Below are 10492 nucleotides of genomic sequence, written 5' to 3'. Positions count from 1 at the left end.
GTTTAGAGTGTAATAATTACAAAACAGAGGCCGCGCCAGACAGAAAATGTGTAGTGATTGAATGCACATGACCTAGAGTTTCAGAGAATAGCTACTATGTGCCATTCCACGCATCTGTTCAGGCAGTCTTTGGCAAGATGGCGTCCGCACATACTAAGGTGTTTTGGGTACTACCGTTTTAGTCGGTTTGAGTCAGTGATTAAAGCCCAGTATGAGTTTTTTAGTGTTTTGGGGTTGGCCCACCTATGTGGAGAAACATTGGTCGTTGGTATCGTGAGCTTGAAGAGAAACGTTTGCGCAGAGTCCGTGAAAGTATACTCCTCATGTTAGCAGTGAACATGTAAGTCCTCTTATGACTGTCTGACAAGCGTTGAGGCTACTTTTGGTTAATAAGCTGTATAGACTACCTGAATGAAAATGCTCCTATCACAGCACAAAAAAGGCGAATATGTCCTGGACAGAGTTAGGTGTGTATAAGAAGGTAACTACCTTCGACTTATGTGGCAGCTACAAAGACATTTAAATCAAAACATCTTGACATATTCAAGCTTTTTTACTTAGTAGTATTAGTACCAATTATCGCATATTAAAAAATGCAACGCCTGAAAGGCATGAGAAGAGCGGCCGGGATGAATAAGTTTTCTAGAAAGTACTCTGAGTACAAAAGAGACGTCAGAGGAAAGGCGTTGGTTTGAGCATTGGCCAGAAATGTTAAGTACACTCACGAGGTATCATATTAGCTCACTTGGAGAGCTTAGAGGCGTGGCAGTCATTGCAGTGGCCGTATATGGTTACAAGAGACCCGACAGAGCGGAGGCCGGAAGCGCCAATATGGAAGGAGTGGCGTGGTCTACTGCACAGTATAAAGGCGGAGGCGAGGTAGCCGGAAAAAAAGTTTATTACAGGCAGTGGTGCAGGGGAAAGTCTGTCTAGGTCTGGACCGGTTCTTGGTCTACTCTGGCTCTGTTCATGATCATACATAGCCGTGTACCTCCCCCCATGGAGTAGTGTAATTTCATTCAAGTCATTATCCAATTCTTGCTCAGATGAGCAATTAAAGATATTAGTTATTCAAGTTTTGTCTTTGCTCTGTTATTTCCCGACCGACTTTCATTACTCTTTCAACCTGCAATTAGCCACCTCCACGTTAGCTGGCTGGACAGACCTACTACAGTCTCCAATGTCACCGAGCGTATAGACCGCGCACTGGACGCGACGTAGAGATATTTTTTGTTGCCAGATGTGGGGTTAGGTCGCGGAATCAGCGTGCAGTTATCACACTACGAGTTATAGGAATAGGTCGCCTCGCTTTGGAATATCGAATCTGCTCAGCCCGACGTGACGTAAAATGACGGAATAACTTTGAGAACCCATTTTGCATTACTTGAATAACCCGTTTGCAGGCAAGCGGCAAATGCGGGACCCAGCACAGAAAATAAAGAAGGCTTCTCTCGCGATTCCGGGAAGAACAAGGTGCGCGGAGAAAGAAGAAGAGGCTGGAACTAGCGAGCAACGGACGGCGCCTGTGGACAAGTACATCCTTCCTAAGAGAAAGTCTCCATTCCTTCCAAGCTAATTACGTAAGTGTAGACCAGATATGGCTCAAATTCTAAGATACAGTATCGACAGCAATAGTTAGATTCATACCGCATAAGTTAATTAGAGACGGCACTGATCCACCATGGTACGTCAGAACACTCTGTAGTATACAGAGAAGTTGCAGTATTAGAAAACTGCAGCGAAATCCAAGAAGACCTGCAGCGGATAGGCACTTGGTGCGGGGAGTGGCAACCGACTCTTAACATAGACAAATGTAATGTATTGCGAATACATAGAAAGAAGGATCCTTTATCGTATGATTATACAATAGCGGAACAAACACTGGTAGGAGTTACTTCTGTAAATTTTCTGGGAGTATGCATGCGGAACGATTTGAAGTGGAATGATCATATAAAATTAATTGTTGGTAAGGCGGGTACCAGGTTGAGATTCATTGGGAGAGTCCTTAGAAAACATGGTCCATCAACGAACGAGGTGGCTTACAAAACACTCGTTCGACCTATACTTGAGTATTGATCATCAGTGTGGGAACCGCACCCGGTCGGGTTGACGGAGGAGATAGAGAAGATCCAAAGAAGAGCGGCGCGTTTCGTCACAGGATTATTTGGTAAGCGTGATAGCGTTACGGAGATGTTTAGCAAACTCAAGTGGCAGACTCTGCAAGAGAGGCGCTCTGCATCGCGGTGTAGCTTGCTCTCCAGGTTTCGAGAGGGTGCGTTTCTGGATGAGGTATCGAATATATTGCTTCCCCCTACTTATACCTCCCGAGGAGATCACGAATGTAAAATTAGAGAGATTCGAGCGCGCACGGAGGCTTTCCGGCAGTCGTTCTTCCTGCGAACCATACGCGACTGGAACAGGAAAGGGAGGTAATGACAGTGGCACGTAAAGTGCCCTCCGCCACACACCGTTGGGTGGCTTGCGGAGTATAAATGTAGATGTAGATGTAGAAAAAAGCATGTCAAATTCAGAAGAATGCAAAATCCCCAAGACTGGCTAAGTTTCACGGAAGCTCGAAATTTAGTGCGGACGTCAATGCGACATGCTTTTAATAGTTTCCACAATTGTAGAAAACCCAAAGAGATTTTGGTCGTATGCAAAGTACACCAGCGGCAAAAAACAGTCAATACCGTCACTGCGCGATAGCGATGGAAATGTTACCGATGATGGTGCCGCTAAAGCGGAGTTACTAGAAACAGTTTTCCGTAATTCCTTCACGAAAGAAGACGAAGTAAATGTTCCAGAATTCGAAACTAGAACAACTGTTAGCATGAGTGACATAAAAGTAGATATCTTAGGTGTTGCGAAAAAACTTAAATCACTTAAGAAAGGCAAGTCTTCCGGTCCAGATGGTATACCAATCAGGTTCCTGTCAGAATATGCAGACACAATAGCGCCTTTCTTAGCAGTCATATACAAATGCTCACTTGACAAAAGGTCTGTTCCTAAGGACTGGAAAGTAGCGCAGGTCACACCAATATTCAAGAAAGGAAATAGGAGTAACCCATTGAATTACAGACCCATATCACTGACCTCAATTTGCAGTAGGATTTTGGAGTAAATACTGTACTCGAACATTATGAATCACCTTGAAGAAAATAACTTATTGATACATAACCAATACCGATTCAGAAAATATCGTTCTTGTGCAAAACAGCTAGCTCTTTATTTCCATGAAGTAATGAGTGCTGTCGACAAGGGATCTCAGATCGATCCCATATTCCTAGATTTCCAGAAGGCTTTTGATACCGTTCCTCACAAACGACTATTAATCAAATTGCGTGTAGGTGAAGTATCGCCTCAGTTGTGTGACTGGATTCGTGATTTCCTCTCCGAGAGGTCACAGTTCGTAGTGATAGGCGTTAATCATTGAGGAGAACAGAAGTGATATCTGGTGTCCCGCAAGGTAGTGTCATAGGCCCTCTGCTGTTCCTAATTTACATAAATGATCTAGGTGATAATCTGAGTAGCCTCCTTAGATTGTTTGAAGATGACGCTGTAATTTACCGTCTAGTAAAATCATCAGACGATCAATTCCAATTACAAAATGATCTAGAGAGAATTTCTGTAAGGTGCGAAAAGTGGCAATTAGCGCTAAACAAAGAAAAGCGCGAGGTCATCTGCATGAGTACTAAAAGAAATCCGATAAATTTTGGGTACACGATAAATCGCACCAATCTAAGGGCTGTCAGTTCGACTAAATACCTAGCAATTACCATTACGAGCAACTTAAATTGGAAAGACCGCATAGATAATGTTGTGGGGAAGGCGAAACAAAGACTGCGCCTTGTTGGCAGAACACTTAGAAGATGCGACAAATCCACTAAAGAGACAGCCCACATTACTTGTTCGTCCTCTGCTGGAATATTGCTGCGCGCTGTGAGATCCTTACCAGATAGGATTGACGGATGACATCGAAAAAGTGCAAAGAAGCGCAGCTCGTTTCCTGTTTTCTCACAATAGGAGTGAGAGTGTCACTGATATGGTACGCGAGTTGGGGTAGCAGTCACTGAAACAAAGGCGATTTTCTTTGCGGTGAGATCTATTTACGAAATTTCAATCACCAGTTTTCTCTTCTGGATGCGAAAATATTTTGTTGACACCAACCTACGTAGGGAGAAATGATCATCATAATACAATATGAGAAATCAGAGCTCGAACGGAAATATTTAGGTGTTCCTTTTTCCCACGCGCCATTCGAGAGTGGAATGGTAGAGAAGTAGTATGTTCAAATGTTCAATGTGTGTGAAATCTTGTGGGACTTAACTGATGAAGTCATCAGTCCCTAAGCTTACACACTACTTAACCTAAATTATCCTAAGGACAAACACACACACCCATGCCCGAGGGAGGCCTCGGACCTTCGCCGGGACCAGGCACACAGTCCATGACTGCAGCGCCCAGACCGCTCGGCTAATCCCGCGCGGCAAAGAAGTGCACTACTGGCCATTAAAATTGCTACACCACGAAGATGACGTGCTACAGATGCGAAATTTAACCGACAGGAAGAAGATGCTGTGATATGCAAATGATTAGCTTTTCAGATCATTCACACAAGGTTGGCGCCGGTGGCGACACCTACAACGTGCTTACATGAGGAAAGTTTGCAACCGATTTCTCATAGACAAACAGCAACTGACCGACGTTGCCTGGTGAAACGTTGTTGTGATGCCTCGTGTAAGGAGGAGAAATGCGTTCCATCACATTTCCCACTTTGATAAAGGTCAGATTATAGCCAATCGCTGTTGCGGTTTATCGTATCGCGACATTGCCGCTCGCGTTGTTCGAAATCCAATGACTGGTAGCAGAATATGGAATCGGTGGGTTCAGGAGGGTAATACGGAACGCCGTGACGGATCCCAACGACCTCGTATCACTAGCAGTCGAGATGACAGGCATCTTATCCGCATGGCTGTAACGGATCGTGCTGCCACGTCTCGATCCCTGAGTCAACAGATGGGGACGTTTGCAAGACAACAACCAGATGCACGAACAGTTCGACGACGTTTGCAGCAGCATGGACTATCAGCTCGGAGACCATGGCTGCGGTTATCCTTGACGCTGCATCACAGACAGGAGCGCCTGCGATGATGTACTCAACGACGAACCTCGGTGCACGAATGGTAAAACGTCATTTTTTCGGATGAATCAAGGTTCTGTTTACAGCATCATGATGGTCGCATCCGTGTTTGACGACATCGCGGTGAACGGACATTGGAAGCGTGTATTCGTTATCACCATACTGGCGTATCACCCGGCGTTATGGTATGGGGCGCCATTGGTTACACGTCTCGGTCACCTCTTGTTCGCACTGACGGCAGTTGGGACAGTGGACGTTACATTTCACATGAGTTACGACCCGTGGCTCTACCCTTCATTCGATCCCTGCGAAATCTTACATTCCAGCAGGATAATGCACGACCGCATGTTGCAGGTCCTGTACGGGCCTTTCTGGATACAGAGAATGTTCGGCTGCTGCCCTAGCCAGCACGTTCTCCAGATCTCTCACCAATTGAAAACGTCTGGTCAATGGTGGCCGAGCAAGTGGCTCGTCACAATACGCCAGTCACTACTCTCGATGAACTGTGGTATCGTGTTGAAGCTGCATGTGCAGCTGTACCTGTACACGCCATCCAAGCTCTGTTTGACTCAATGCCCAGGCGTATCAAGGCCGTTATTACGGCCAGAGGTGGTTGTTCTGGGTACTGATTTCTCAGGATCTATGCACCCAAATTGCGTGAAAATGTAATCGCTTGTCAGTTCTAGTATATTTGTCGAATGAACACCCGTTTATCATCTGCATTTCTTCTTGGTGTATGTAGTGCATTTCTTCTTGGTGTATGTAGTATGAAAATGGTTCGATGAACCCTCTGCCAGGCAGTTAAGTGTGAATTGCAGAGTAACCATGTAGATGTAGATGTATGTGTAGATGTAGAAGGCGGCCATGGGCAGTGCAGCCTACAGAAGCGGACGGACGGCACCCAAGTCGGGGAGGATATCCCGGAAAACAGCCAGGGGCGGCTGACGGCAGCGCAAGGACGTGCACCGCCGCGGCTGGCAGCGAGGGATCGCTCGCCGGCGTGGAGAGGCAATGCGGTGGCAGATAGCGGCGCAGGCCGCAGAAGGCGCGAGGGTACCCAGTGGCACCACAGCCGCAGCACACAGCATGGGGTCGCAGACGTCACAGAGGCATTGCACCGACAGCGGCAACTACCCACAGCAGCTCAGGTATCAAACGGCGTGAGGGCAGCCGGCAGCGGCCGCAGAGCAAACTGACGCACCACGTCACAGGTGGTGGCGCGTAACAGCGGAATGCAGACAGCAGCAACAGCTGCGGCGGTGACGATAGACAATGGTGCAAGGGAACTCTTCGCGGCAGATGGCACACAAAAGCAACGGCAGCAGTGAGAATTACAACGATGAGTTAAGAGGCTAGCAGGCGTGTCACGAGACAGAGATAATGTTTCCAGCGCAGGATTTGAGGCGCCTGAGTAACAAAGTAGGCAATTCGTTAGTTTGTCAGATATGCTAAAATTACACTACTGGCCATTGAAATAGCTACACCAAGAAGAAATGCAGATGATAAACGGCTATTCATTGGACAAATATATTATACTAGAACTGACATGCGATTACATTTTCAAGCAATTTGTGTGCATAGATCCTGAGAAAACAGTACCCAGAACAACCACCTCTGGCCGTAATAACGGCCTTGATACGCCTGGGCATTGAGTCAAACAGAGCTTGGATGGCGTGTGCAGGCACAGCTGCCCGTGCACCTTCAACGCGATACCACAGTTCATCAAGAGTAGTGAAGAGTAGTGACCGGCGTATTGTGACGAGCCTGTTGCTCGGCCCCCATTGACCAGACGCTTTCAATTGGTGAGAGATCTGGACAATGTGCTGGCCAGGGCAGCAGTCGAACATTTCCTGTATCCAGCCGGCCGGTGTGGCCGTGCGGTTCTGGGCGCTTCAGTCTGGAACCGCGTGACCGCTACGGTCGCAGGTTCAAATCCTGCCTTGGGCATGAAAGTGTGTGATGTCCTTAGGTTAGTTAGGTTTAAGTAGTTCTAAGTTCTAGGGGACTGATGACCACAGATGTTAAGTCCCATAGTGCTCAGAGTTATTTGAACCATTCTGTAACCAGAAAGGCCCGTACAGGACCTGCAACATGCGGTCGTGCATTATCCTGCTGAAATGTAGGGTTTCGCAGGGATCGAATGAAGGGTAGAGCAACGGGTCGTAACACATCTGAAATGTAACGTCCACTGTTCAAAGTGCCGTCAATGCCAACAAGAGGTGACCGAGACATGTAACCAATGGCACCCCATACCATCACGCCGGGTGATACGCCAGTATGACAACGACAAATACACGCTTCCAATGTACGTTCACCGCGATACCTCCCAACACAGATGTGACCATCATGATGCTGTAAACAGAACCTGGATTCATTCGAAAAAAGACGTTTTGCCATTCGTGTACCCAGATTCGTCGTTGAGTACACCATTGCAGGCGCTCCTGTCTGTGATGCACAGTCAACGGTAACCGCAGCCATGGACTCCGAGCTGATAGTCCATACTGCTGCAAACGTCGTCGAACTGTTCGTGCAGATGGTTGTTGTCTTGCAAACGTCCCCAGCTGTTGACTCAGGGATCGAGACGTGGCTGCATGATCCGTTACAGCCAGGCGGATAAGATGCCTGTCATCTCCACTGCGAGTGATACGAGGCCGTTGGGATCCAGTACGGCGTTCCATATTACCCTCCTGAACCCACCGATTCCATATTCTGCTAACAGTCATTCGATCTCTACCAACGCGAGCAGCAATGTCGCGATACGATAAACCGCAATAGCGATAGGCTACAATCTGACCTTTATCAAAGTGGGAAATGTGATGGTACGCATTTCTCCTCCTTACACGAGGCATCACAACAACGCTGGTCAACTGCTGTTTGTGTATGAGAAATCGGTTGGAGACTTTCCTCATGTCAGCATCGGCGCCAACCTTGTGTGTATTCTCTGAAAAGCTAGTCATTTGCATATCACAGCATCTTCTTCCTGTCGGTTAAATTTCGCGTCTGTAGCACGTCATCTTCGTGGTGTAGCAATTTTAATGGCCAGTAGCGTAATACCGCAATCGTTTGGTGGCACTAAGAACGCTCTAATTGAATGCCTTGGCAGTATTGTGATCTTGCGTTTGAAGTTATAGACCCAAGCAGCATGATATCCTTTTGAAATTTGTTAAAACTAAAATAATGGACTCAGCACATTGCAAGTTATTAATCAGATATCTAATCACCATTTGGCGATATATGCGTGTTGTATTAGTAGAAAACTATGCTCGTAAAAGGACACTTGACTTCCTATGTATGTCAGATGTTAGCAGACGGCAAGAACGTGGGGAAAGTATAGCTTAGTGAGGTTTGAGGTTGGATGCCGTGCATCACGATTACTGGGAAGCAATCAGAGGTACCATGCGAGCCTTGCTCTCATGTGGAAATTAAGCTCAACAGTGTTTATCCAAGGGATTTGCGATGACGGGATAAAGACAATAGTGCGCGCGTGAGGTGAGCAGCTAATATTAGCAGATAGAGAGGAAAGCGCAATATCCTTAGTCCGAGAAAAGATAATTGCTTGAGGTGGTGGTACGGTACCATAGACCGAGAAGAAAGCCACAAAGTGTTTCACGTGTAGAAAGCCAGGCCATATGGTGCGATAGTGTCGTGCAGATAAAAGAATAAAAAAGGTGGGGCTGGATGTATCAAGAAAAGATAGGGGGAAACGGACCAATTACGAGTAGTAATTGTAGTAAGATGGTAACTTCTTAATAAGGTGAAATAACTGAAAAGGTGATACTTATTAATTTATTTGATTCTGAAACTGCTGAGTGAATTTGAATACAAATGTCACTTTGCTAGTCTTTATCATTACAACACTGACCTACTAAATTTGCCCTGACAAACATAAATCAAACTTTTCCTATTCATTAATTACGTACAATATTCAACGGTAATGCGATCTGACTGCTTTCAAATTAACTCAAAAGAATGGCCCTGACTAAGAAGAAATTCTAACAATAACCTATACATTTCATGAGTCACTTACCTCACAAAAATCTTCATTACACGAACTACTGCCATACAGCAAGCTCCAACACAGCCAGCTAAATAAAAGATTCTAACTACTGAAGGCTCTAACTACTAATCGGCATGTGGTTAGCAAAGGAAAGATTTTGTTGCAGACCGAACAATGTATTTACGTTAAGAATGTGACAACCAGTTCAAAAATTATATAATCATCAGTAATAAATCTCAATGACGGATATACATTCAGACCGTCTGCTCGCACCAAAACTGCAAACCTCCAACACTGCTAATTATTAACCTCTAACCTCCACCACTGATGACTATTCACAACCAACTTCCATCGCTGCTGGCTGTTCACCTCCAACTGCAAGTCTGACCAGCCACAGAGAGTCTCTTACAGAGTGCGCACATCGCTGTCAGAGATTTAATACAGAGCGCTCCATAGCGCTACCAACATACAAACACATAAACAGTCTACTTACAAGATGCTCACAATGTAATTCGCCAAGTGTGCGTCTGAAGTCCGTAACGTGCTTTAAATGCAACCGAAACGGTCATTACGCGAGAGACTCCCCAGAAAGCGTTTGCCATGCGGAGAATGTACATAAAATAAGTAAAAGCCAGGAAAACTAAGTAACGGCTTAAGAAAGCAGTCGCCTTAGACCTTACCTGGAAAGGCACTAACAGTCGACTACGAAAGTAATAATTAGTTTGTACAATTGGAGTGTCAGGATGGCATTACTAATTGCCTTACGTTTTTCATGGACAGCAGTGCGCAGGTAAGCCTAGTTAGGAGAAATGGTTTGAGAAATGGTGGAAAGTATAACCCAGCCAAGTGTATAGGAATTCGCGGAATCTGTAATACGCTGTAACCCTCGAATTATGAACGAGAAACAGAATGAAAGTGAGGTTTGTTTCCACGTAATTGGGGAAGATGTGGATCTTCCATTTGACAGGATGGTGGGCCGAGACTTTTTCAAGGAACATGGAGTCATAATCAGATATGCTACTGGAAGCCTGAGGATCCATGAAGAACCGATCGGGATGAAGAGTGTGAGCTCCAACTGTTGCAGATTAGCATTAGAAGTTGGAAACTTGCTTATATGGTTGTGCAGGTACATGAAAAAGAAGGCTCTTTCAGAGTGTAAGCGGGCTGCTTGTGTGTTGGCAGCGCTGTGTAGCGCTTTGCATTGGATCTCTGACTGCGCTTTCTTTGTAAGAGACTCTGTGGCTGGTTGGACTCGTTGTTGGAAGTTAATCGCCAGTAGTGCTGCGCAGTTGGATGTTAGTCGCCAGCAGTGATGGAAGTACTGTTGGGCAGCTGGAGGTGAACAGTCAGCAGTG

Source organism: Schistocerca serialis, chromosome 7 (genome assembly GCF_023864345.2).
Source record: "Schistocerca serialis cubense isolate TAMUIC-IGC-003099 chromosome 7, iqSchSeri2.2, whole genome shotgun sequence".
Classification (NCBI taxonomy): domain Eukaryota; kingdom Metazoa; phylum Arthropoda; class Insecta; order Orthoptera; family Acrididae; genus Schistocerca; species Schistocerca serialis.
The sequence above is the reverse complement of the archived record's forward strand: the minus strand, read 5'-3'. Positions refer to the sequence as shown.